A 23950-nucleotide genomic window follows, 5' to 3' on the forward strand; every position below is an offset into this window, starting at 1 on the left:
ACCAAGGAGTTAAAGAAGAAATATTCATCCAGGCAGGTAGGAGGGGCAGAGACACGCACCTGGGGTGGAGTGGATGCATGGCAAGGTGGTAGCTGGAGGACCTGGGTGGGTGAGGCAGTGACTGGCAGAGTGGGTGGCCCCACATATGTGTGCAGATAAACTGGGAGGAACAACTGGGGAGCGAGATGGACCACATAACTCAGGGTTTCAGCACAGGAAAATAAAGCCTCAAAACCTCTGACTGAAAAAACCTGTTGGGGTTGTAGTGGCAGGAGAAACTCCCAGCCTCACAGGAGAGTCCGCTGGAGAGACTCATGGGGTTCTAGAACACACACAAACCCACCCACCTGGGAATCAGCACCTGAAAGGGTACAATCTGCTTGTGGGAAGTGAGGGAAGTGATGGAAAGTGGGGCAAGAGCCAGACAAGTGAGCAAGTGGCCTTGTTCCTGATGTGGCCCTTCCCCCACATGCAGTGTGACAATGCAGCAACATGTGTTGCCCTGCCCTGACAAATACCTAAGGCTGCATCCCTTAAAACATTACAGGTGCACCAAGACAAAGAAATATGGCCTAAATGAAAGAACAGATCAAAACTGCAGAAAAAGAACTAAGCGATGAGGAGAGAGCTAACCTATCAGATGCAGAGTTTAAAACACTGGTAATCAGTATGTTCACAGAAGTGATTGAGTTTGGTGACAGAATGATGGAGGAAATGAAGGCTACACAAAGAGTAATAAAGCTCCCAAAATATACAGGGAACCAACAGTGAAGGGAAGAAAACCAGGATTCGAATCAACAATTTGGAACAAAAGGAAGAAATAAACATCCAACCAGAACAGAATGAAGAGATAAGAATTCAAAAAAATGAGAAGATGGTTAGGAACCTCTGGGACAACTTTAAACATTCCAACATCCAAATCATAAGGGTGCCAGGAGGAGAAGAGGAAGAGGAAGAAATTGAAAACTTATTTGACAAAACGATGAAGGAAAACTTCCCCCATCTGGCAAAGGAAATAGACATGCAAGTCCAGGATGCTTAGAGAGTCCCAAAGAAGTTGGATCCAAGAAGAAACACACGAAGACACATCATAATTTCATTACCAAGATTAAAAATAGGGAGAGAATCTTTTTTTCATTTTTGTATTCCTGTTCAAGTACAGTTATCTCCATTTTCATGCCACAACGGCACCCAGTCCCACCCATCCCTGCCTCTCATCCTCAAATCTACCCCTTTTGACTTAATCTATGTGTCCTTTATACATGTTCCTTGATGGACCTTTTCCTATTTTCCCCCATTATCCCTCTCTCCCCTCCCCTCTGGTTACTGTCAGTTTGTTCTTCATTTCAATGTCTCTGGTTATATTTCACTTGTTTGTTTGTTTTGTTGATTAGGTCCACCTATAGGTGAGATCATGTGGTATTTCTCTTTCACTGCTTGGCTTATTTCATTTAGCATAATGCTCTCCAGATCCATCCACGCTGTTGCAAAGGGTAGGTGCTCCTGTTTTCTTTTTTCTGTGTAGTATTCCATTGTGTAAATGTATCATAGTTGTTTTATCCACTCATTTACTGGTAGGCACTTAGGTTGCTTCCAACACTTGTCTATTGTGGATTGTGCGGCTGTGAACATTGGGGTGCATAGATTCTTTTGAATTGGTGTTTCAGGCTTCTTAGGGTATAATCCCACCAGTGGAATTGCTGGGTCAAAAGGCAGTTCCATTTTTCGTTTTCTGAGGAAATTCCATACTGTGTTCCACAGTGGCTGCACCAGCCTGCATTCCCACCAACAGTACACTAGGGTTCCCTTTTCTCCACAACCTTGCCATCACTTGTTTTTGTTGATTTGTTTATGATGGCCATTCTGACTGGTGTGAGGTGGTATCTCATTGTGGTTTTAATTTGCATCTCTGATGGCTACTGATGTTGAGCATCCTTTCATATGTCTCTGGTCCCTCTGTATGTCCTTCTTGGAGAAGTGTCTGTTTAGGTCCTTTGCCCATTTTTTAATTGGGATGTTTGTCTTCCTGGAGTGGTTTATGAGTTTTTTATATTTTTTTGAGATCAAACCCTTGTCTGAGGTATCATTGGGAAATATATTTTCCCATATATTTGGTTCCCTTTTCATTTTGCTGATGTTTTCTTTAGCTGTGCAGAAGTTTTTTTATTTTGATGAGATCCCATGTGTTTATTCTTTCCTTTATGTTCCTTGCTCTATGGGACACTGGTGAAAATATTGTTGTGTGGAATATCTGAGATTTTCCTCCATATGTCCTCCTTTAGGATTTTTATGGTGTCATTACTTATATTTAAGTCTTTCACTCATCTTGAGTTTATTTTTCTATATAGTATAAGTTGGTGGTTGAGCTTCATTTTTTTCTGCATGTAGCTGTCCAGATTGACCAATATTGAAGACACTATTTTTACTCCATTTTATGCTTCTGCCACCTTAGTTGAGCATTAATTGACTGTAGAGACTTGGGTTTATTTCTGGGCTCTCTATGCTGTTCTATTGGTCTATGTGTCTGTTCTTATGCCACTACCAGGCTGTTTTGATTATAGTGGCCTTGTAATATACTTTGATATCAAGTATTGTGATCCCTCTTACTTTGTTCTTCTTTCTCAGAATTCCTGCAGCTATTTGCAGTCATTTATGGTTCTATATAAATTTTTGAAATGTTTGTTCTGTATCTGTGAAATATGTCATTGGTGTTTTATATGGATTGCATTGAATCTATAAATTGCTTTCAGTAGTATGGATATTTTCATGATGTTAATTCTTCCGTTCCATGAACATAGTATATCCTTCCATTTATTTCTGTCTTCCTTAATTTCTTCTTCAGTGTTGTGTAGTTTTCTGAGTACAGGTCTTGTACCTGCTTGGTTAGGTTTATTCCTAGATACTTTGTTTTTCTTGTTGCTATAGCAAACGGGATTTTTTTTTTTCCTGACTTCTGATTCTGATATTTCACTGTTGGTGTACAAAATGCCTTTGGTTTCTGAATATTGACTTTGTATCCCGCTGTTTTGTCAAAATCACTTTTAAGGTCAAGTAGTTTTTTTGGTGGAGTCTATAGGTTCTTCTATGTACACTATCAGATCATCTGCAAATAGTGACAGTTTTATTTCCTTCTTTCTGATTTGGATGCCTTTTATTTCTTTTTCTTGTCTGATCTCTATGGCTGGGACTTGTAATACCATATTGAATAAAAGTAGTGAATGCAGCCATCCTTGTCCTGTTTTTTGTTTTAGTGGGAAAGCTTTTAGTTTTTGCACATTGAGTATGATGTTGGCTGTAGGTCTCTCGTATATGGCCTTTATTATGTTGAGGAACGCTCCCTCTATTCCCACTTTGCTGAGTGTTTTTATCACAAACTGGTGCTGTACCTTATCAAATGCATTTTCCACATCTATTGATACGATCATGTGATTTTTGTGTTTGCTTTTGTTTATGTGATGTATTACATTTACTGATTTGCAAATATTGAACCATCCTTGCATCCCTGGGATGAATTCCACTTCGTCATGATGTATGATTTTTTTAATGTATTGTTGGGTACAGTTTGTCAATATTTTGTTGAGGATTTTAGTGTCTATGTTCATCAGCGATATTGGCCTGAAGCTTTCTTCCTTTGTTGTGTTTTTGTCTGGTTTTGGGATTAGGATGATGCTGGCTTCATAAAAAGAGTTTGGGAGTCTTCCATCATTCTGGATTTTTTGGAGTAGTCTGTGAAGGATAGGGGTTAGCTCTTCCTTAAATGCTTTGTAGAATTCTCCTGTGAAACCAACCAGACCCAGACTTTTGTGTGTCAGGAGTTTTTTGATGACTGCTTCAATTTCATCTGCTGTTATTGGTCTGTTCAGGCTTTCTGCTTCTTATTCACTGAGTTTTGGAAGGTTATATTTTTCTAGAAATTTGTCCATTTCACCTAGGTTTTCAAATTTCTTGGCATACAGTTCTTCATAGTAATTTCTTACAATCCTTTGTATTTCTGTGGTATCTGTTGTAATCTCTCCTCTTTCATTTATGATTGTGTTTATTTTGGGTCTTTTTTTTTTTCTTGATGAGCCTGCTTAAAGGCTTGTCAATTTTGTTTATCTTTTCAAAGAACCAGCTCCTGGATTCATTGATCCTTAGAATTGTGCTTTTAGTCTCTATGTCATTTAATTGAACTCTGATCTTGGTTATTTCCTTCCTTCTACTTGCTCTGGGCTGTCTTTGTTGTTATTCCTTGAGTTCTTGTAGGCGTAGGTTAGGTTGTTTGTTTGAACTGTTTCTTTTTTAGATAGGCCTGTATCACTATGAACTTCCCTCTCAGGACTGTCTTGGCTGTGTTCCATAAGTTTTGGGTTGTTGTGAGTTTATTTTTGTTTGTTTCCAGAAACTTTTTAATTTCTTCCCTAATTTCATTCTTGACCCATTCATTGTTTAATAGCATGCTATTCAATCTCCATGATTTTGAGTGTTTGGGGGTTTTTTCCCTTGGAGTTGGTTTCTAGTTTCAGTCCCTTGTGATCCGAGAAGATGCTTGGTATGATTTCAATTTTCTTGAATTTGTTGAGGCTTGTTTTGTGTCCTATCATGTGGTCAATCTTTGAAAATGTTCCATGTGCATTTGAAAAGGATATGTATTTAGCTTCTTTGGGATGGAGGTCTCTCTATATCTCAGTTAAGTCCATTTCATCTAGGGTATTGTTCAATGCCACAATATTTTTGTTGATATTTTGTTTGGAAGATCTGTCCATTTTTTGACAGTGGGGTGTTAAAATCCCTTTGTATAATTGTGTTGCTGTCAATATCTTTCTTTAAGTTCTCTAAGATTTTCTTTATGTATTTGGGTGCTCCTATGTTGGGTGCATACATATTTATGTTTATGTCTTCTTGGTGGATTCTTCCCTTGAGTATCATGTAGTGACCTTCTGGATCTCTCTTTGTGGCCCTGTTGTGAGGTCTATTTTGTGTGATATGAGTATTGCTACCCCCAATTTTTTTCCTTGTCCGTTTGCTTGGAAAATTTGTTTCCGGCCCTTCACTTTCAGTCTGTGTAGGTCTTTTGTTCTGAGGTGGGTCTCTTGTAGGCAGCATATGTGTGGGTCATGCTTTCTTATCTATTCAGCTATTCTATGTCTTTTGATTGGAGTGTTTAATCCACTTACATTTAAGGTTATTATCGATAGGTACTTATTCATTGCCATTTTTGTACCTGTGTTCCTCTCTCTCTCTTTTCCTTCATTTCCTTAAAGCAGTCCCTTTAGCATCTCTTGCAGAGGTGGTTTGGTGGAGGTGTATTCTTTTAAACTTCTTTTGTCTGGGAAGCTCCTTATTTGGCCATCTATCTTGATTGAGAGCCTTGCTGGGTAAAGTAGCCTTGGTTGCAGGCCACTGGTTCTCATTACTTGGAATATTTCTTGCCATTCTCTTCTGGCTTGGAGTGTTTCCATTGAGAAGTCAGCTGCTAGCCTTATTGCGGGTCCCTTGTATGTTACTTCCTGTTTCTCCCTTGCTGCCTTTATCATGCTCTCTTTGTCTTGGTATTTTGCCATTTTAATTATGATATGTCTTGAAGCAGGCCTCTTTGGGTTCCTCTTGATTGGGACTCTCTGTGTTTCCTGGATTTGTGTGACTTTTTCTCTCATCAAATTAGGGAAGTTTTCCATCATTACTTTTTCAAATGTAAGGTTTTCTATCCCTTGCTCTTCTTCTTCTGGTATCTCTATTATACGGATATTATTACATTTCATATTATCTTGCATTTCTCTTAATCCCTCTTCATTCTTTCTGTGCCTCTTTTCCTTTTCTTGCTTTTTCTAGGTATTTTTTTCTACTTTGTCCTCCAACTCATTGATCTGATCTTCTGCCTCATTGATCCTGCTTTTGATTCCTTCTACTGTGTTCTTCAGTTCAGAAATTGTATTGTTCATTTCCTCTTGGCCCTTGTTGATAGTTTGCATTTCCTTTTTCATGTTGATATAGTTTGCAGTGAGTTCATTGTTGTTTCCCTGTAGTTTCTGGTAATTCACTGTGAGCTTATTGAGCTTCCTGATAACCATTGCTTTGAACTCAATGTCTGATAGTTGAGTTGCCTTTATTTCATTTAGCATTCTTTCCAAGGCTTCCTCCTTTTCTTTCATTTGGGGATTGTTTCTTTGTCTTCCCATTGTTTGTCAGACTCTTCTTGTTAGACTCAGCTTCTCAGATTGATCTGTTCTGGCTCCTTGGGTTTATGGTGTGAACTTCTGTGGTAGAATACCTGTGAGATTCTGTGGTGCAATCTCCTTGATCTCCCAAGCTCACTGGTCTTGGGCTGTCATTTAAGTGGCTCTGTGTTTGTCTTTGGGTTTTGATTGGTGTTGGGGCTTTCTTTGGTGGGTCCTTCCCACCAGCTGGTTAACTGAGGGTCACTCTGTCTACCACCTCGCTCTTGTCTACCACCTTTTGTTTTGCTGTTGAGGGCACATTATGTTGAAGCAGGTTCTTCTGTGTGTACAAGGTTTTGAGGATTTTGTGTTGCTCTTGTTCAGTTGTTTGTTCTGGGTAATTTCTCCACTATTCAGTTGTATTTCCAGATAGGTCCTGGATTGAGGTTAGTGTGGCTTCCACTCCCTCCTTCACCTTCTTCTGTCGTTATCTGTTGGTGGTTCCTTTGTTGTTGGGTTTCCTCTTCCAGCAGGTATTCTGGTGTTCACAGCTTCCACCTACTCTTTTTTGTGATCAGTTGGAGGGGTAAGGCAAAATGGTTTAAGACAGAAAGAGAATATTCTATGATATTTACAGTAGCAGCTGGTAGAAAAGAGATAGGAGATCCTTTGGCTATGTATAATGTTAACCGTGATATTCCACCCAACTAGCCACTTTTTAGAAAGGATGGAAAGAAGATAAGACTCTTGTTGGGAGGGAAGGGTTGTGAGTTGGATCTACAAGGCAGTGAGGGTTTGGGAGGTCAGATTTTGAGGTAAGGTGAGAGTAAAGGATAGTAAATAGGTGTAGTGTGTGAGAGAATAGAGTTAACTACTACAGTAATAGAGTTCAGGAAACTGTGAAGTGGGCAAAGATCTGGGAGGGGTGTTGTGTAGTATTTACAATTGTATGAAATAGCTATTATTTACAATAATATTAGAGCAACAATTATATGACAGAATCTGTGTGATCTGGATAACAAAAACAGGGAGTATAGGATCTTGAGTAGTGTGCTAATGGAACACAAATGAAGTGAAAGACAGTAAATTAGCAATACATGGTGAAAGAGAGAACAGTGGAAACCTGTCAAATGCTACAATATAACCCGCCAAGCAAAGAAGACTAAACAGAAAGAAGAGGAACACAAAAATACTATTAAAATAAAAGGTGTAAGACTAATGAAAAAATAATAATACAAATATGCAACAACTTGCAGGTTCTCTGTAATAGCAAAGTGAAATTTGCCTCACTGTCTCAGCTGTTGGAGTGCCCCCTCTTTGTGTTCAACTCTGGTGTTTTCACAGTTCCAGGGGTTTTTTGGATCACTTGTGGGTATTTAAAAGAAAAAAAAAAAAACAGAAGAACGTAGAAAGGATAAAATTGGAAAGAAAGGAAGAAGGAATGAAACAAGAAAGGAGAGAGAGGAAAAAGGAATTGAGAGATTAAAAATCATAAAAATTTAAAAATAAAACAAATACTTAAAAAAAAGCCTCTTGCTAGTTTCAAACTGGCCACACCAGTTTTTCTGGTCTTGCTGGTTGCAGCAGGCTGAGGGGCTTTTCTCCCTTCCTGAGCCTAGAGTACACTCTCCCCAGTGCTAGCCTGGCTCCTCTCTGTTGGGCCTTGGGTGTGGGATCTGGGCCTTCCACAGAGCACACTCTCCCTGGGTTGTGGGTGAGCACTCGGCCAGGCTGCCTCAGGCCCAAGGGGTTGGGGCGTGCACCCTTCCCAGTGCTATGGGGGTGCACAGGGCCTCCTGTGCTACCTCCGGAGCACTGCCCGGCTGTGTGGGTAAGAGGCCGGAGCGATTGCTGCAGGAGAATTCCCCAAACAGTGTCTCTTTTTTCACTTTTTTTTATTTTGAGAGATTCTTCCTACTCAAGCCTACCACTCTGTACAGCGGCCTGGCCTCTTGCACAGCCCAATTCTCCAGCCAGACCGGGGACTATCGGGGTCAGGGCCCATCACGGCCCAACTCTCAACTCTCCCGAACCGGTGTCCACAGACTCTGTGGGTGCTCACAGCCCCTCTGTGTTTGCCACTTAGTCCTTTTCCCCTCTCTGCGACTTCAAGCAACCAGGTATCTCCTGGTGCTGCTCAAAGTGTGTTTGTCCAGGGAGGGAGCAGTTGACCCAGCTCTCTCCCAAGAACCCTGTGGCAGACCCGGCCGGTGCAGGGCCTGGGGCTGCAGCCACTCCGGTCCCCGCACTGGTCCCTGGGACCTTATTGTCCTGAAGCACTCTCCTTACCATCTGGTTTTTCAGTATCTGCTACAATTTTTGGTCTCCTATTTTGATATGTACTGGGGTATTGTTGGCTGTTTTCTCTGTTCCTTTGTAGATTGGCTAGGTTTTCTCCTGTGTGTAGGGGGAAGTGGAATCTGCTCCCTCCTACCTCATTGCCATCTTCCTCCATCTCTTCATTCTTTTGTGTTTGGATGTTTCTTTCTTCCTTCTGGTCCACTCCATTGATTTGAGTCTCAGTTTCTTTCCCATCACTATTGGTTCCCTGTACATTTTCCTTTATTTCACTTAGCATAGCCTTCATTTTTTCATCTAATTTGTGACCAAATTCAACCAATTCTGTGAGTATCCTGATTACCAGTGTTTTGAACTGTGCATCTAATAGGTTGGCTATCTCTTTGTTGCTTAGTTGTATTTTTTCTGGAGCTTTGATCTGTTCTTTCATTTGGGTCATTTTTTTTATCTTGTCGTGCCTGTTACGTATGAGGGATGGAGACTTAGATGTTCACTGGGGCGCGGCAACTCATGTCGCTGGGTTGTGACTCTTTATGTGGGGGCAGGGTTCAAGAAGGAGCAATGGCACTTGCTTTACTCTCTGCCAGATTTCAGTCACCTCCCCCGCTTCCCCCAAGCAAATTGGATCCTTCTGGTGCTGATTTTCATGTGGGTGGGTTTGTGTACATTCTAGGACCCTGTGGGTCTCTCCAATGAACTCTCCTGTGAGGCTGGGGGTTTCTCCTGGCACCTCAACCCCCACAGGTGTTTTCAATTGGTGTTTTGAGGCTTTATTTCCCCACGCTGGGACTCTGGGTTGTGTAGTCTGTCTTGGTGCCCAGTTTGGCCTGGTTCATCTGTGCGCGAATGTGGGACTGGACATGCTGCACCCCTCTACAATCTGCTGCTTGGCTGGGTCCACCAACTGCCACTGTGTGCGCCCTGGGTCTGCCCACCGCTGCCTTGTGCACCTGGGATCTGCCAGCCACCCCGCCACAAGCCCTCTCTATCTGGGCTCCCCGACTCCGCCCCCACTACTAGTCTGGACCACTGTGTCTACTTTAACTCCTTGGTTGTCACACTTCCATACAGTTCAATTTTGTCAGTACTGGTTGTTTTTTGTTTCTAAATTGTTGTTGTCTTTATTTTGTTTGTTCAAGGAAGCACAGTGTGCCTACCTATGCCTCCATCTTGGCCTGGAATGTGAGTTCATTTTCATTTGTTTCCAGAAACTTTTTATTTTTCCTTGATCTCATTATTAACCCATTCATTGTTTAATAGCATGCTGTTCAATCTCTATGAATTTCAATGTTCTTTTTTCTTGAGGCTGGTTTCAGGACCTTTTGACCAGAGAAAATGCTTGATATGATTTCAGTTTTCTTGAATTTGTTGAGGCTTGTTTGTGTCCTATGATGTGATCTATGTTTGAAAATGTTCCATGTGCATTGGAACATGGATCCAATGTTCCATTGGATTGGAACATTGGAACATTGGATACACATTTTTTTCAAAAGGATTTGAAAAAAATGTGTATTTTGCTTCTTTGGGTGAAAGGTTCTATATATACACATCTGTAAAGTCCATTTGGTCTAGGGCGTTGTTCAATGCCACAATATCCTTGTTGTTCTTTTCTTGGGAGGATCTATCCACTGTTGACAGTGGGGTGTTAAAACCTCCTAGTATAAGTGTGTTGCTCTCCATATCTTTCTTGAAGTCCTCCACGATTTTCTTTATATATTTGCATGCTCCTATGTTGTTTGCATATATGTTTACAATGTTTATGTCTTCTTGGTGGATTCTTCCTTTGAGCATTATGAAGTGTCCTTCAGTGTCCCTCTTTTTATGGCTTTTGTTTTGAAGTCTATTTTGTCTGGTATAAGTAGTGCTACCCCAGCTTTTTTTTTTTTGCTGTTCATTTGCTTGTAATATTTTTTTCCTACCCTTCACTTTCATTCTGTGTTGGTCTTTGTTTCTGAGGTGGGTCTCTTGTATGCAGGGTATGTGTAGGTATGTTTTCTTATCCATTCAGCTACCCTATGCCTTTTGATTGGAGCATTTCATCCATTAACATTTGAAGTTATTATTAATAGGTACTCATACATTCCCCCCCTTTGTACCTGTGTTCCTATTTCTCTCACTCTTTTTCTTCCTTTTCTTATAGCAGTCTTTTTAGCATATCTGGCAGTGCTGGTTTGGTGGAGGTATATTCTTTCAGCATTCTTTTGTCTGAGAAACTGCTTATTTCACCTTCTATTTTATTTTATTAACCATTTTTTATTGTGTTCAAGTACAGTTGTCTGCCTTTTCCCCCCACCCCTCACCACCACCCCAGCCCTCTCCACCTCCCTCCCCTGTTTCCACCCCCCTTGTTATTGTCCATGTGTCCTTTATAGTTATTCCTGCAAACCCTTCACCCTTTTCCTCTATAATCCCTTCCCCTTTCCCCTCTGGTCACTGTCAGCCTTCTCAATTTCAATGTCTTTGATTATATTTTGCTTCCTTGTTTGTTTTGTGTATTAGGTTCCACTTATAGGTGAGATCATATGGTATTTCTCTTTCACTGCCTGGTTTATTTCACTTACCATAATACTCTCCAGTTCCATCCATGCTGTCACAAAGATTAGGAGCTCCTTCTTTCTTTCTTTCTGCTGCATAGAATTCCATTGTGTAAATGTGCCATAGTTTTTTGATCTATTCATTTACTGATGGGCACTTAGGTTGCTTCCAGCACTTGGCTATTGTAAATTGTGCCACTATGAACATTGGGGTGCATAGGTTCTTTTGGATTGGTGTTTCAGGGTTCTTAGGATATAATCCTAGCAGTGGAATTGCTGGGTCAAAAGGCAGATCCATTTTTAGTTTCCTGAGGAAATTCCATACTGTTTTCTATAGTGAATGCACCAGTCTGCAATCCCACCAACAGTATACTAGGGTTCCCTTTTCTCCACAACCTCTCCAACACTTGTTGTTTGTTGCTTTGTTTATGATGTCCATTCTCACTGATGTGAAGTGGTATGTCATTGTTTGCCTTCCGTTTTAATTGAGAGCCTTGCTGGGTAGGGTAGTCTTGGTTGAAGGCCTTTGCTCTTATGTACTTGGAATATTTCTTGCCATTCCCTTCTGGCTTGTAGTGTTTCTTTGAGAAGTCAAATGCTAGCCTTATTGGAGCTCCCTTCTATGATACTTCTTGTTCTCTCCTGGTGCTTTTAAGATTCTCTCTTTGTCTTTAAAACTTGGCATTTTCATTATGATGTGTCTTGGAGTAGGCCTCTTTGGGTTCATCTTGATCTGGACCCTCTGTGCTAACTGAACTTGTGTGGTTTTTCCCTTCTCCACACTCAGAAAGTTTTCTGTCCTAATTTTTCAAATAGGGTTTCTACCCCTTGTTCCTTTTCTTCTCCTTCTGATATTGCTATGACTTGAATGCTGTTGCATTTCATGTTGTCTTGCAGTTCCCTTAACCTATCTTCATATTTTTTAGTCTTTTTTTTATGCAATTGCTCTAGTTGGGTATTTCTTTGTATGCTGTCTTCCAGTTCACTAATTCAGTCTTCTGCTTCATCCAGGCTGATTGTAATTCCTTCTAGTGTGTTTTTTATTTCAGAAATTGTATTCTTCATTTCTTCCTGATTCTTGTTTTTAGTTTCTATTTTCTTTTTCATACTATTGTAGTTCTCACTCAGTTCCTTATGATTGTCTATGAGTTTCTTGAGTATCCTTATAATCATTCTTTTAAATTCTATATCTCATCGTGTGGTTGCCTCAATTTCATTTAGTTCTTTTAGTGGAGAGTCTTCCGTTCCTTTTAATTGCAGGTTATTTCTTTGTCCCCCCTTTTGAGATGTCTCTTTTTGTTTGTTTCTGTGATACCTGATGCTCTGCTTTGTTAGCTGTCTTGTAGGGTGGTGAACCTCTATGGTAGGAGTTCTGTGGGACTCAGTGGTGTGATCTTTTTGATATCCCTGTCTGGATACTCTGGAGTTGCTCTTTCTTCCATTTGTGTGGGCTCTCTTGTTGTACTTGGGTTTTACCTGTTGGTTGCTCCTTTGTTGTGGGTTCTTTCCTCCAACAGGTTTACTGGTATTCACAACTCCCACCTTATCTTGTATGTGATCTGGGGCAGAGCAAAGGTGAAATAGAGTAAGACAGTAGGAGAGCATTCTATGGGATTTAAAGTACCAACAAGTTAGGGAACAGACAGCAGGTCCTTTGGAGAAGTACAGCAATAACTGTGATATTTCACCCAACTAGCTACTTTTTATAAAAAGTGAAAAAGAGATAAGGCTCTTATTAGAGGGGAAAAGGAATGCGAACTAACTCCAGAAAGGAGCATGCTGCATAAGGTCAGATGGTGAGATATAGTGAGAATAAAGGCTAGAAACTTGGTATAGTGTGCGAGAGAATAAAGTTAACCACAACAGTAATAAAGCTCAGGAAGATAGTGAAATGGACTAAGACCAGGGAAGGGTGTTGTGGAACAACAATAATATGACAAGAAATATATGGTCTGAATAAAAGGAATAAAAAGTAAAAGATCAAGAGTAGTGTGTTATAGGAATATGAGTGAATGAAAGAAGAAAAATTAAAGTGCAATATGAAAAGGAGAGTAAAGAAAACCAGTCAAATAATGAAATCAAACAAACAATATGAAGAAAACTAAATGCAAAGAAGAAAATAAAAAATAAAAATTAAATGCAAGTTCTGTAGGATAGCAAAGTGAATTTTGTCTCAGTTGTTAGCATTAGCCCTCTGATCTCTCTCTGGATCTGTCTTTGGTCCTTTCACAGCTCCAGGTCTTATTGTCTCACACTTGGAGGAAAAAGCCTCCTGCTGACTTTAAACCCACCAAGTGGGCTCTGCTGGTCTTCTGGATGCTGCAGGCAGAGTGGGGCTGGGCTCTGGGTTTGTTTTGTTTTGTTATTGTTGTTCTTGTTCTTGTTTTTTTCTTTCCTGAGGTTCTGTGAGGATGGGGGCTCAGTCTAGGCTACAATATTCACAGGTGCCCAGCCTCCAGCCCAAGTCCTCAGAGCACTGTGTGGCCCTCACTGTCCATATGCACCAGGCCAGTGCCTTTAATCCACCTGTTGTGCCACCCTTTGATTAGTCTATGAGGTGCACCGAGTGGGAGCAACTTTCACTCCTCCTCCCTCTTTACTGGCCTAAGTCCCTTCAAGGAAGATTAGTTCCCCTATTGAATTAAGTCTCTCTGGGGACTGCTACCCCTCTGAGCCCCTGCTGCTCCACTTTGATCAGCCCCTGAGTCACCCTGATTTGGAGCAAATCGTGCCCCTCCACATCCCTCTTCACTGACCCTCTGCTGCTCCTGAGGGGTCCTTGAACAGCATCTGAGAGCCTTTTTTTTTAAGTGAATTCCCCTTGGTTGCAGGCAGCCATTCCTAACAGGAGCCTGGCTTTTCACACAGCCCAACTCTGACCAGTCCCAAGACTATGTAGGTCATGGTCAGTCGAAGCCCAACTCTTCTCCCATCTCTAGGTGTCACCCAGCTCCCCAGTTTCTCTGGTACTGCCCCAGCTTATGTGCATAGTCCCCTCTGTGCCCTTATTCTCCTAGCAACTTAAAGCATCCAGGTCTCTCCTGGCTTCAGACTGGCTTCCCTGCTCTGGGAGGGAAGGGAGCTGCAAAGTTACAATTGCTGACCTTGTTCTCCTCCAAAGCTCCTGAAGCAGCCCCAGTCCCTGGGTGCTGGCACAGGGCCTGGGGACCTTCCCTTTGGCCTACAGAAACTCCTTACTGTCCATTTTTAAATGTCCTCTACAATCTTTGGCTTCCAAACTTCATATAATCTGGGATTCTGTTGGCTGTTCACTCTGTTCTTGAGAAGATTGGCCAGGTGTCCCAGTTGGGTGCAAGAGCAAGTGGGTTCAGCTCCCACCTACCTTGCCACCATCTTCAAAGTCCTAGAGTCTTTTATTGATTTAGCAGGGAGCAAAGAATATTCTCAGGTCTGGATAATTTGATTCCTTAGTGCTATTTGATTTCTTTTTGCTTCCATATGGTACCTGTAGACTGTCCTGGAATTTTGATAATTTTCAACTGTCTCAGTTGCTGTATGACATCTAATAATTCTCCACCCAGTTCTACATTCTTTATAAACTGCATTAAGAAAGTTAAGAAGCCTTGGTACTTTCATAACACTCCAAAGTCATGAGTTACACCAAAGGTATAGCAACTATTAGTGTAAAGATTGGCTATTTGATCTTTGCCCAATTGACAAGCTTGAGTTAGAGCAATTAATTTGTCCTGCTGTGCAGATCTTATTTCAGATAAAAACTTTCACTTATATCCACCATGGTAGTTACTGCATATCCAGCTCAGAAATGTCCTTGTCTTTGAGATAAGGAGCAAGAAGTTTGTCAGTAAGTAAAATGTTATCATGGATGTCTACATCCTATAAAGGAGGTAGTAAAGTTGCTGGTTTAAGAGTGTCATGCTGCCTGGTGTGGCTCAATGGATTGAGTGCAAGCCTGTGAATAGTCACGCGTTCAATTCCCAGTCAAAGCACATGACTGGGTTGCAGGCTGGGTCCCCATTTGGGGGTGAGAGGCAGCCAATCGATGTATCTCTCGCACATGGATGTTTCTCTGCTTTTCTTTCTCCCTCCCTTCCCCTGTCTCTAAAAATAAAAAAAAATCGTTTTAATAAAGAGTGTCACACTTAGCTAAAGTAGTATTAGGCAGAGACAATAGTAGTAATGCTGAGGACAGTGAGAGTTTAACGAAGATTCAACAGAATGAGGAACATAAGTGGCTAAAAAAGAACCCAAAGCTATCTTTTCTGTTTGCACAACATGGTTATAGCAGAGATGGCCCTCATATAGGGAGAGAATCCTTTTGCTACTGAGTCTAATTGCAAGCTACAATAGCCTATAGGGCTATAATGACCTCTATGTTTCTGAAGTAGAACCCCTAGAGCATTTACTTCATATTTATGTATGAAAAGAAAGAAAGAAAGTTTATAATTAGGGTGCTCCAAAGTGTGAGCTTTAGCTTCTTTAGAGCTTCTACATCTTGTTCCTCCTTCAGGATTTTATGGGATTGGTAGTTCTGGTTTGAATAAAGCATATAGAGGTTGAGCCATTAATAAAAAATTTGGAACCTAGTTGCAACAGTATGCAATCAACCCTACAAATACTCTAAGATGTGTCTTAGTTCTTGAAAGAGGAAAGGATAGGATTCCTCTGAATCTTTCCTAGTTAATTAGTAGCACATTTTTAGATACAAGATGGTCAGGGTGTTTTACTTGGCGAAAACAGACTTAAAGCTTGTTCTTTGAGACCCTATGCCCTTTTAGAGCTAGTTGTGGTAATAGGTAAATTGTGTATTTTTGAGAGTCTAGTTATGTTCTAGAGCATGAAAATAAATTATCAGCCCTGGCTGGCATAGCTCAGTGGACTGAGTGCAGGCTTCGAACTAAAGCATTGCAGGTTCAATTCCCAGTCAGGGTACATGCCTGGGTTGCAGGCCGGGTCCCCAGTGGGGGCCATGTGAAAGGCAACCACACATTGATTCTCTCTCTCTCTCTTTCTCCCTCCCTTCCCCTCTCTAAAAATAAATAAATAAAATCGTTCCTGGCTGGCGTAGCTCAGTGGATTGAGCGCGGGCTGCGAACCAAAGTGTTGCAGGTTCAATTCCCAGCCAGGGTACATGCCTGGGTTGCAGGCCGTGACCCCCAACAACTGCACATTAATGTTTCTCTCTCTCTCTATCTCTATCTCCCTCCCTTCCATCTCTAAAAATAAATAAATAAAAAGTAAATTATCCATATATTTGATCAGAGTAGATGTCTAGGAAAATCAACATCATTTAAATCAGCTTTTTGCATATGAGACAAATAGTTGGGATTCTGTGTATCCCTAGAGCATTACAGGCCAAGTAAATTGGCATTCTTCCTAGGTGAGGGCAAAGAGGTATTGATTGTCTTTTTCTATAGGAATGTTGAAAAGGACACTACATAAATCTGTTACTGAATAATATTGGCAGTCCACAGGAATGACTCATAATAGGGTATGTGGATTTGGAATGATAGAATGTCTGCAAATAACTATTCTATTTGTAGATTTGAGATTCTGTATAAATCTCCATCCTATTAGGTTTTTTTTTTTTTACGAGAAGGATAGAATTGCAGGCACATATCTTTCAATACATGGAAATTATGCCCCCCCTTTAAGTAATCTTGTAAAGTGGGCTTAATTCTAACCAGTGCAGCAGGTCTTAAAGGATATTGGTGAATATTAGGTAGAGGCAAAGTATTGCCAATAGTTATTTTGATAAGAGTGGCTGATGATCTTTCAATGTCTTTAATGGGAATAGCCCAGAGCTCTATGGAAACATGCTGCAGCAAATGTTCAGTTTCAATATTAGTTTTCTTTTTTATAATTTGCTTTAAAAATCATGATTTTCTCAATTGGTTCAGTATCTGACCCATTTAGTTCTAAATACATTTCATCATTCTGAGAAAAAGATATATGAGCATCCTATCAGCTGAATTGGGGCAGATTTGACTAGCAAGAATGTATGTTGCTCTGTAAGAGTCTCTAGCTAAAATAAAATAGGTTCTCATTTAAAAATGGACATTGGCTAATTATTTATACCTACCATTTTTACCAAAGGTTTAGTCCAAGGGAGAGGACAACTTATTGGATAGGGTGTAGAACAGATAAAGTAACCCCAGAGTTTATAAGGGCCTTAGCAGTTTCCCCTCTTATGGTAATTTCAATGTCCCTAAAGTATTGTAAGAAGGAGAAATGCCCCCTTGCAACCTTTGGAGCAACTTTATGTTTGCTCCTATCTCCTTTCTTTATATAAATCCCATTTCAGTTTTCTACAATCCTTAAGGTGACCTAGTTTTGTATAGTAAAAGCAGATCTTCCTTTCACCTTGTCAAATAGGCCTTTGGAAAGATTTGACCTGATTGTTTAGTTCCTGGAGCTGTAAATTCATAGTTTTGTAGCTTTATCCTTTTGTTTCTTTTGAATAGTTTAAATAATTGATCAGCCAGAGTTGCTAATTTATCAGGATTTGTGGTCAGCCTATTTAATTCAAGTTGTCTAATGAGAGCTACAATCTCTTCATCTCATCCTTTCAGAAGTGCCAAATTTAGCACTGGATCACTTGATGATCCTTAAAACTGTCTGAAGACAATCTTGAATATTGTTTGAAAGTTTTTTCAAAACATTCAAAGAAATAAAATACAGGTTCATCAGATTTTTTCTGTGAAGCCAGTAGGCTAATTTCTTGTATTTTGCAGGTCTGTTTTTGTTGTTGTTGTTGTTGTTAAAAAAATCTCTATAGGAGTTTTTCAGCAGACCTTATCTAGTCATTCTGCTGCTCTTCTCTCAGAAACCAATAGGTGTATTTATTGGAATGGGTCAGAGTAGCCAGGATCATATATTCTAACAATTAAATGACATTCCTTTTCCAATAGGACCTTGGAGAGGAGCAGAGAAATCTTTAGATTCCTTAATTTTGCTTTATTCCAAAGTGAATAAATTACTAGTTGCTCTCCTTCTGAGACTGGCTTTTTCTCTAAAGGGAGCTGATACAATTTCTGGTTGTTTTTTTTTTTCCTATCCTATCTTGGTCTGACTTTCTATTCGTATTTTCCTCTAATTCAGTAGATAGTGATGATAGAGTAGGTAGAGAGGATGGAGGAGTAAGAGGGGGAAAAAAGGAGAGCCTGGAAAATGGAGCTCAGAAAGTAGTGGAGTGATTAGAGTAAAGGGGAAAGTGGGTGTTGGCATTGAGTAGTTTCAGAAGCCTTCTTTAATTCAGAGACAGCCTCTAAAAGTTTATTAACTTCCTGAAGAGAGGAAATTTTATCTGACAGTTCACGGCGTTTAAAGCATTTTTATTAACTTCCTTAATAGAAGAAATTTTATTTGTGCTCCTTTTAGAAGCTTCGGTTTCCAATCAAGGTAAGCATTCCATTTATTCAGTTTGATTTTACAGCCTACTTCTTCCAATTGAAAGCACAAAGAATTTATTTAGAGGTATCAAAAGAGCCCCTTTTCAGCCATCTTAAGCTGACATCACTTTTATCCCATATTTTTCCATGTATAATACACACTCATGTTTTATACACATTATACACAGGATTATTATACCCATGGTATGTAATCACTATACCCATGTATAATACACATCCTTTTTCCCCCTCAAAAATTGAGCATAAAAGTACACCTTATACATGGCAAAATATGGTAGTTAGATCTTCCCATTTCTTCTTTTAAAATTATTTTATTGTTGTTCAATTACAGTTGTCTGCATTTCTCCCATTTCTTTTTTAATTATTGTATTGTTGTTCAAGTACAGTTGTCTGCATTTACCCCAAAATATAACCATAGACATTGAAATTAAGATCTTCCCATTTCTGTAGATACTTACAAGGTGAGGCTCCATACAAATTGTATATAAAAATTGCCAGAGTACTAAAGAGAGTTTGACTGTTGTGGAACTTGTTGGCATGATTTCTCATGTTAATTTTAATGTAATTTTTGAACCAATTAAAAAATTAAAAGCAGCCACATGAAAACAGGTCAAGTAAAGTCTGATACCACTAAAGCAGGTAGGTTTGTGATTCTGAGAAAAAACTAACCCAAGTTCACCTTACACAAAGTAGGGAGCTGTTGGATTGGATACATAAGCAGGGGCAACTCTGCGTCTGGATCTATGGGGTGGTGCTGGGTGAGCTTCTTCAGAATCCTACCATACTATGCCAAGTAAATATCAATGTAAGAATGTCTAAAACTGTACAGAATTTTAAATTTTTTTTTACTTGAGCCAAATAGAGGATACACCTGAAAGCAAGATATCAACAGACTGAGAAAAATGCTTCTCACAATGGCAATTTGCAGCTGATTTTACACATTTGAAATTAAGGAGGGAACATAAGGAAAATTACAACAAAGTGGGAGAAAGCAACACTATGAATGAATTACATAATACTTAACAAGATTAGTGCTTTCTTCAGTGTGGTTTTTGCTTCTGAGGGATTGTAAAGGAGGTATTTCAAAGGTGTGTTAACCTAGATGCACAGAAACAAAGGACAGGGCTTACTAAAGGCAAAGATAAACATTTTACTAAAGCCCTGACTGGTGTGATTCAGTGGGTTGAGTGTTGTCCTGCAAACTACAAAGCAGTCAGGCTAACAATTCTGTGCCCTGTTAGGGCACATGCCTGGGTTGCAGGCCTGGTCCCCCACTGGAAATGTGTGAGAGGCAACCACACATTGATGTTTCTCTCCCTCTCTTTCTCTCTCCCTTCCCCTCTGTAAAAATAAATAAATAAAAATATTTTACTAAAGAAGTTATATGCCTGGGGCATGACTACCCACCATGACCTGCCCAGTTAGGAATTTATAATCAGATAACTCTGTGAAATTACTTTTCATACAACCTCTTTTTCATCCACAATGGAAAGAATAGCTTTTTAAACAAATGGTACTAGAACAAATAAATATCCATATGCAGAAAGCTCAACGCATACCATATGTAAAAATTAACTAAAAACGAATCACAGACCTAAGTATAACAGCTAAAACTATAAAATCTTTAGAAGAAAAGGAGAAAATCTTTTAGGCCTTCAGTTAAGCAGCAATTTCTTACTTATGACACCAACCACAGTCCATTAAAATGATAAATTGAATTTCATCAAAATACAAACCTCTTATGCTTCAAAGACACTATGTTAGTAGGTGTAGAAAGATACACAACATACTGGTGAGGAATATGGCAAAACACATATGTAATCAAGGACATATTCAGAATACGCATAGAACTCATGTATACCTCAGTAATAGAAAGCTATTCAAATCAATAAAAAATGGACAAAAGATTTGAAGGCATTATAGAAGAACACATATGAATAGCTAATAAGTACGTGAAAAAATGGTCATTAGAAAAATGCAGATTAAGCCACAATAGGCTGTCATTTCATACCCAACAGAATGGCTGAAATAAAAAGAAGTGCACACAAATGTTCATAGTCTATAATGACCAAAATTAGAAACAATGTGTATGTCTATCAACTGGTTAAAAAAAAGTGTCATAAATCCATATACTTAAACACTATGTAGTGATAAAAAGAAACCAACTATGGACTGGATTGGGAGTAAAAAGGAGAAAACTGTATATGAACAATGATTAAAATAAAAAAAAGAAACCAACTATGAATACATTCTATGGAATAAAGATTCCATAAATAAGCCAGACACATAAGTCTATATATTGTATAATTCCATTTATATTAAATATCCAGAAAATGTAAAACTACAAAGACAGAAAATAGATTGACAGTTGCCTATGATAGGAGTAGGAAGTATAATGGGAATTAACATTAAATGTTCATGAAATATCATATTGGAATGGTGAATATATTCTAAAACTGATCAGTGGTGATGGTTGTATGACTTGGGTAAATTTAATTAAGAAATCATTAAGTTGTGCACTTGAAGAGGGTGCATTACATGATACATAAAGTGTGACCAAATATAGTTACTTTAAAAATATATAATTTTGACATGAACATTATCTTACATGCCTTTTTATGTATATGCCTAAATGTGAAATTGTTGGGTCCTAGAAGAGGTATGTGATAGCACTAAATAGTTTTCTGAACCATTTATACCAATTTACACTCCTGGCAGCAATATCTGAGAGTTCCCATTTCTCTACATCTTTGCCAAAGCTTGGAATTCTTAGCTTTTTTCATTTTACTCACTGTCAATTATCTTTATACAATAACGATTCATTTGTTGTACATAAATATATATATACACATATATAATACCTATTTTTATTTTAAAAAGATTTTACTCATTTTTGTAGAGAGAGGAAATGGGAGGGAAAGAGATGGAGAGAAACATTGATCAGGTGCCTCTCTTACATCCCAAGTTGGGACCTGGCCCACAACCCAGGCATGTGCCCTGACCAGGAATTGAACAGGTGACCCTTTGGTTTGCACTCTGGTGCTCAACCCACTGAGCCACACCAGCCAGGGCTGTATGTTATATATATTTTCACCTATTTTTGCTTAATGCTCATCTTATAATATTGTTTATATTTTTGTTTGTTGGTTTGTTTTTTTCAACATTGTTATTCTGGTAAAATGTACATAACATAAAATTGACCATTTTATTAAACAGTTTTAGATGTACAGTTCAGTTGCATTAAGTATAATCAAATTATTGGGTGATCATCATGAACATCCAGACTTTAAAAAAAAAACTCAAACTCTGTACCCCTTAAACAAAATCTATTTTCACCTACTTCCAGATTCTGGCAACCACCACTCTACATTCTGTCTCCATGAATTTGACTGCTCCAGGTATATCATATAAGTGGAATCATACAATATTTGCTTTTTTGTGTGCCTGGATTATTCGACTTAGCATAATGTCTTCAAAGTTCATTTATGTTGTAATGTATGTCAGAATTTCTGCATATATGTATACATAATATGTATATATTACATATCTGACTTATATGTAATATAAGTCAGAATTGGAAATCTCAGGGGGAAAACTTTGTAAAGTACATGATTGTCTAACCACTATGTTGTATACCTGAAATTAATACAAAATAATATTGAATGTAAACTGTAATGAAAAAATTAAAAAAAATAAATGCAAAAATCATTCCTTTCTAAGGCTGAAAAATGTTTCATTTTATATATTTTATATAATATATATATAACATCTCATTTATTCATTTTTTTGTCAATGGATATTTGGATTGTTTCCACCTTTTGGCTATTGGAAAAATGCTGCTATGAACATGGGTAGAAAAATATTTGTTTGAGACCCTGCCCTCAATGATTTGGTTTATACATCCAGAAGTGGAGTTGCTGGATCATATGATAATTCTATGTTCATTTTTTTTGTGTACCCATTGAACTGTTTTCTACAGTGGCTGCATTATTTTATATTCCTTAACAATGCATAATGTTTCAAATTTCTCCACATCCTGGCAGACACTTGCTATTTTTTTTTTGGAGGTAGCTATTTTAATGGGTGTGAAGTGGCCTGTCACTGTGGTTTTGATTTGAATTTCCCTAATTAGTGATGGCCAACATTTTTCACATGCCATTTGCATCTCTTCTTTGTAGAAATGTCCACTCAAGTCCTTTGGGCATTTTTAAATAATTTGGTTTTTTCTTATTGTTGTTGAGTTGTAAGTGTCCTTAATATAGTTTGGATATTAATCCTCTATAGGATATATGACTTGCAAATATTTTTATCCATTCCATGGGCTGCCTTTCAACTTTGTTGATAGAATCCTACAATGCAAAAAAAATGTTTCTAATTTAAAGAAATTGTATTTATCTATTTTTTCATTTCTACCTATATATTTAGTCATATACTTTTGTTTTATGTAATGAAACATAATTTTCTTTGTGGCTTTTGTAACTGCATTTATGACAATGAAAGATACTTTAGTCTTAAAATTTGGTGAACATAGTTTCTTTTGTCCTCTAATAGTTTAGTTTAACTATATAATATTTTAAAAACAATGGATTTTTCTACCTTGACTGGTGTGGCTCAGTTGGTTGGGAGTTATTTCACAAGGAGAAATGTTGCTGGTTCTATTCTCTGTCAGGGTACATGGCTAGGTTGAGGTTTTGGTCCCGGGTCAGAGTGCATGCCAGAGGCAACAATCGATGTTTCTCTGCCTTTCTTTCTCTTCCCCTTCTCCTCTCTCTAAAAATAAATAAGTAAAATCTTAACAAATAGATTTTCTTTTAAAATTACATTCTTGGAAAATATTTAAGGACATTGGAATGTGTTTATGAGAGAAAAAAGTGAGTCTAACCAGTTTTACTTTTAAAAATTCCAGCCTAAACACAACACATATATAAACAAGTTAGACTAAAAGGACCAAAATGTATTTTCGTTCTCTCAGGGCTGTGAGATTGCTAGTGATTTCTGTTACACTCTAAAGATTTTCTCATTTTCCAAATTAAAAAAGTGAGCATATATTGTATTTATTCTCAGAAAATTACAAGGAATGTTTCAATGACAAAACCAGAAAAATAAAACTTGGAATGCAGGGAACTCAGTTATGGAACTACCAGAATGATATATTACCCTGAAAATTAAATTTTGTAATTCAATTTTTATAATACACAGATGAAATAGCTTAAAAAGAAAAATTTAGCTACATAATGAAAGAAATTGTAAAGATATACAATAATATCTAAGCAGGATTGAACCCTGCTATTGTAACACATACAGGTTGTCTAAATCTGAAATACTAAAAACTGTTCAATTAATCAATAGTGGCATTGCAAATGTGGACAAAATAAATATCACCAGTGATTCCTACCCAGAGGAAATTCTGTAATGACTGCATAGTATTCCATCTTAGTTATACTATACCATATATTTAACCATGACTTTAATGCTAACATTTAGATTATTTTCAATGTTATGACTTTTAAAAAAATACTACTTTATATTTGATCATTTCTTTTAAAAATTCCTTAGAACTTTAAAGCCAGCAACAAGAAAGAGTGAGTGT

This window comes from Phyllostomus discolor, chromosome X, assembly GCF_004126475.2.
Source record: "Phyllostomus discolor isolate MPI-MPIP mPhyDis1 chromosome X, mPhyDis1.pri.v3, whole genome shotgun sequence".
NCBI lineage: Eukaryota > Metazoa > Chordata > Mammalia > Chiroptera > Phyllostomidae > Phyllostomus > Phyllostomus discolor.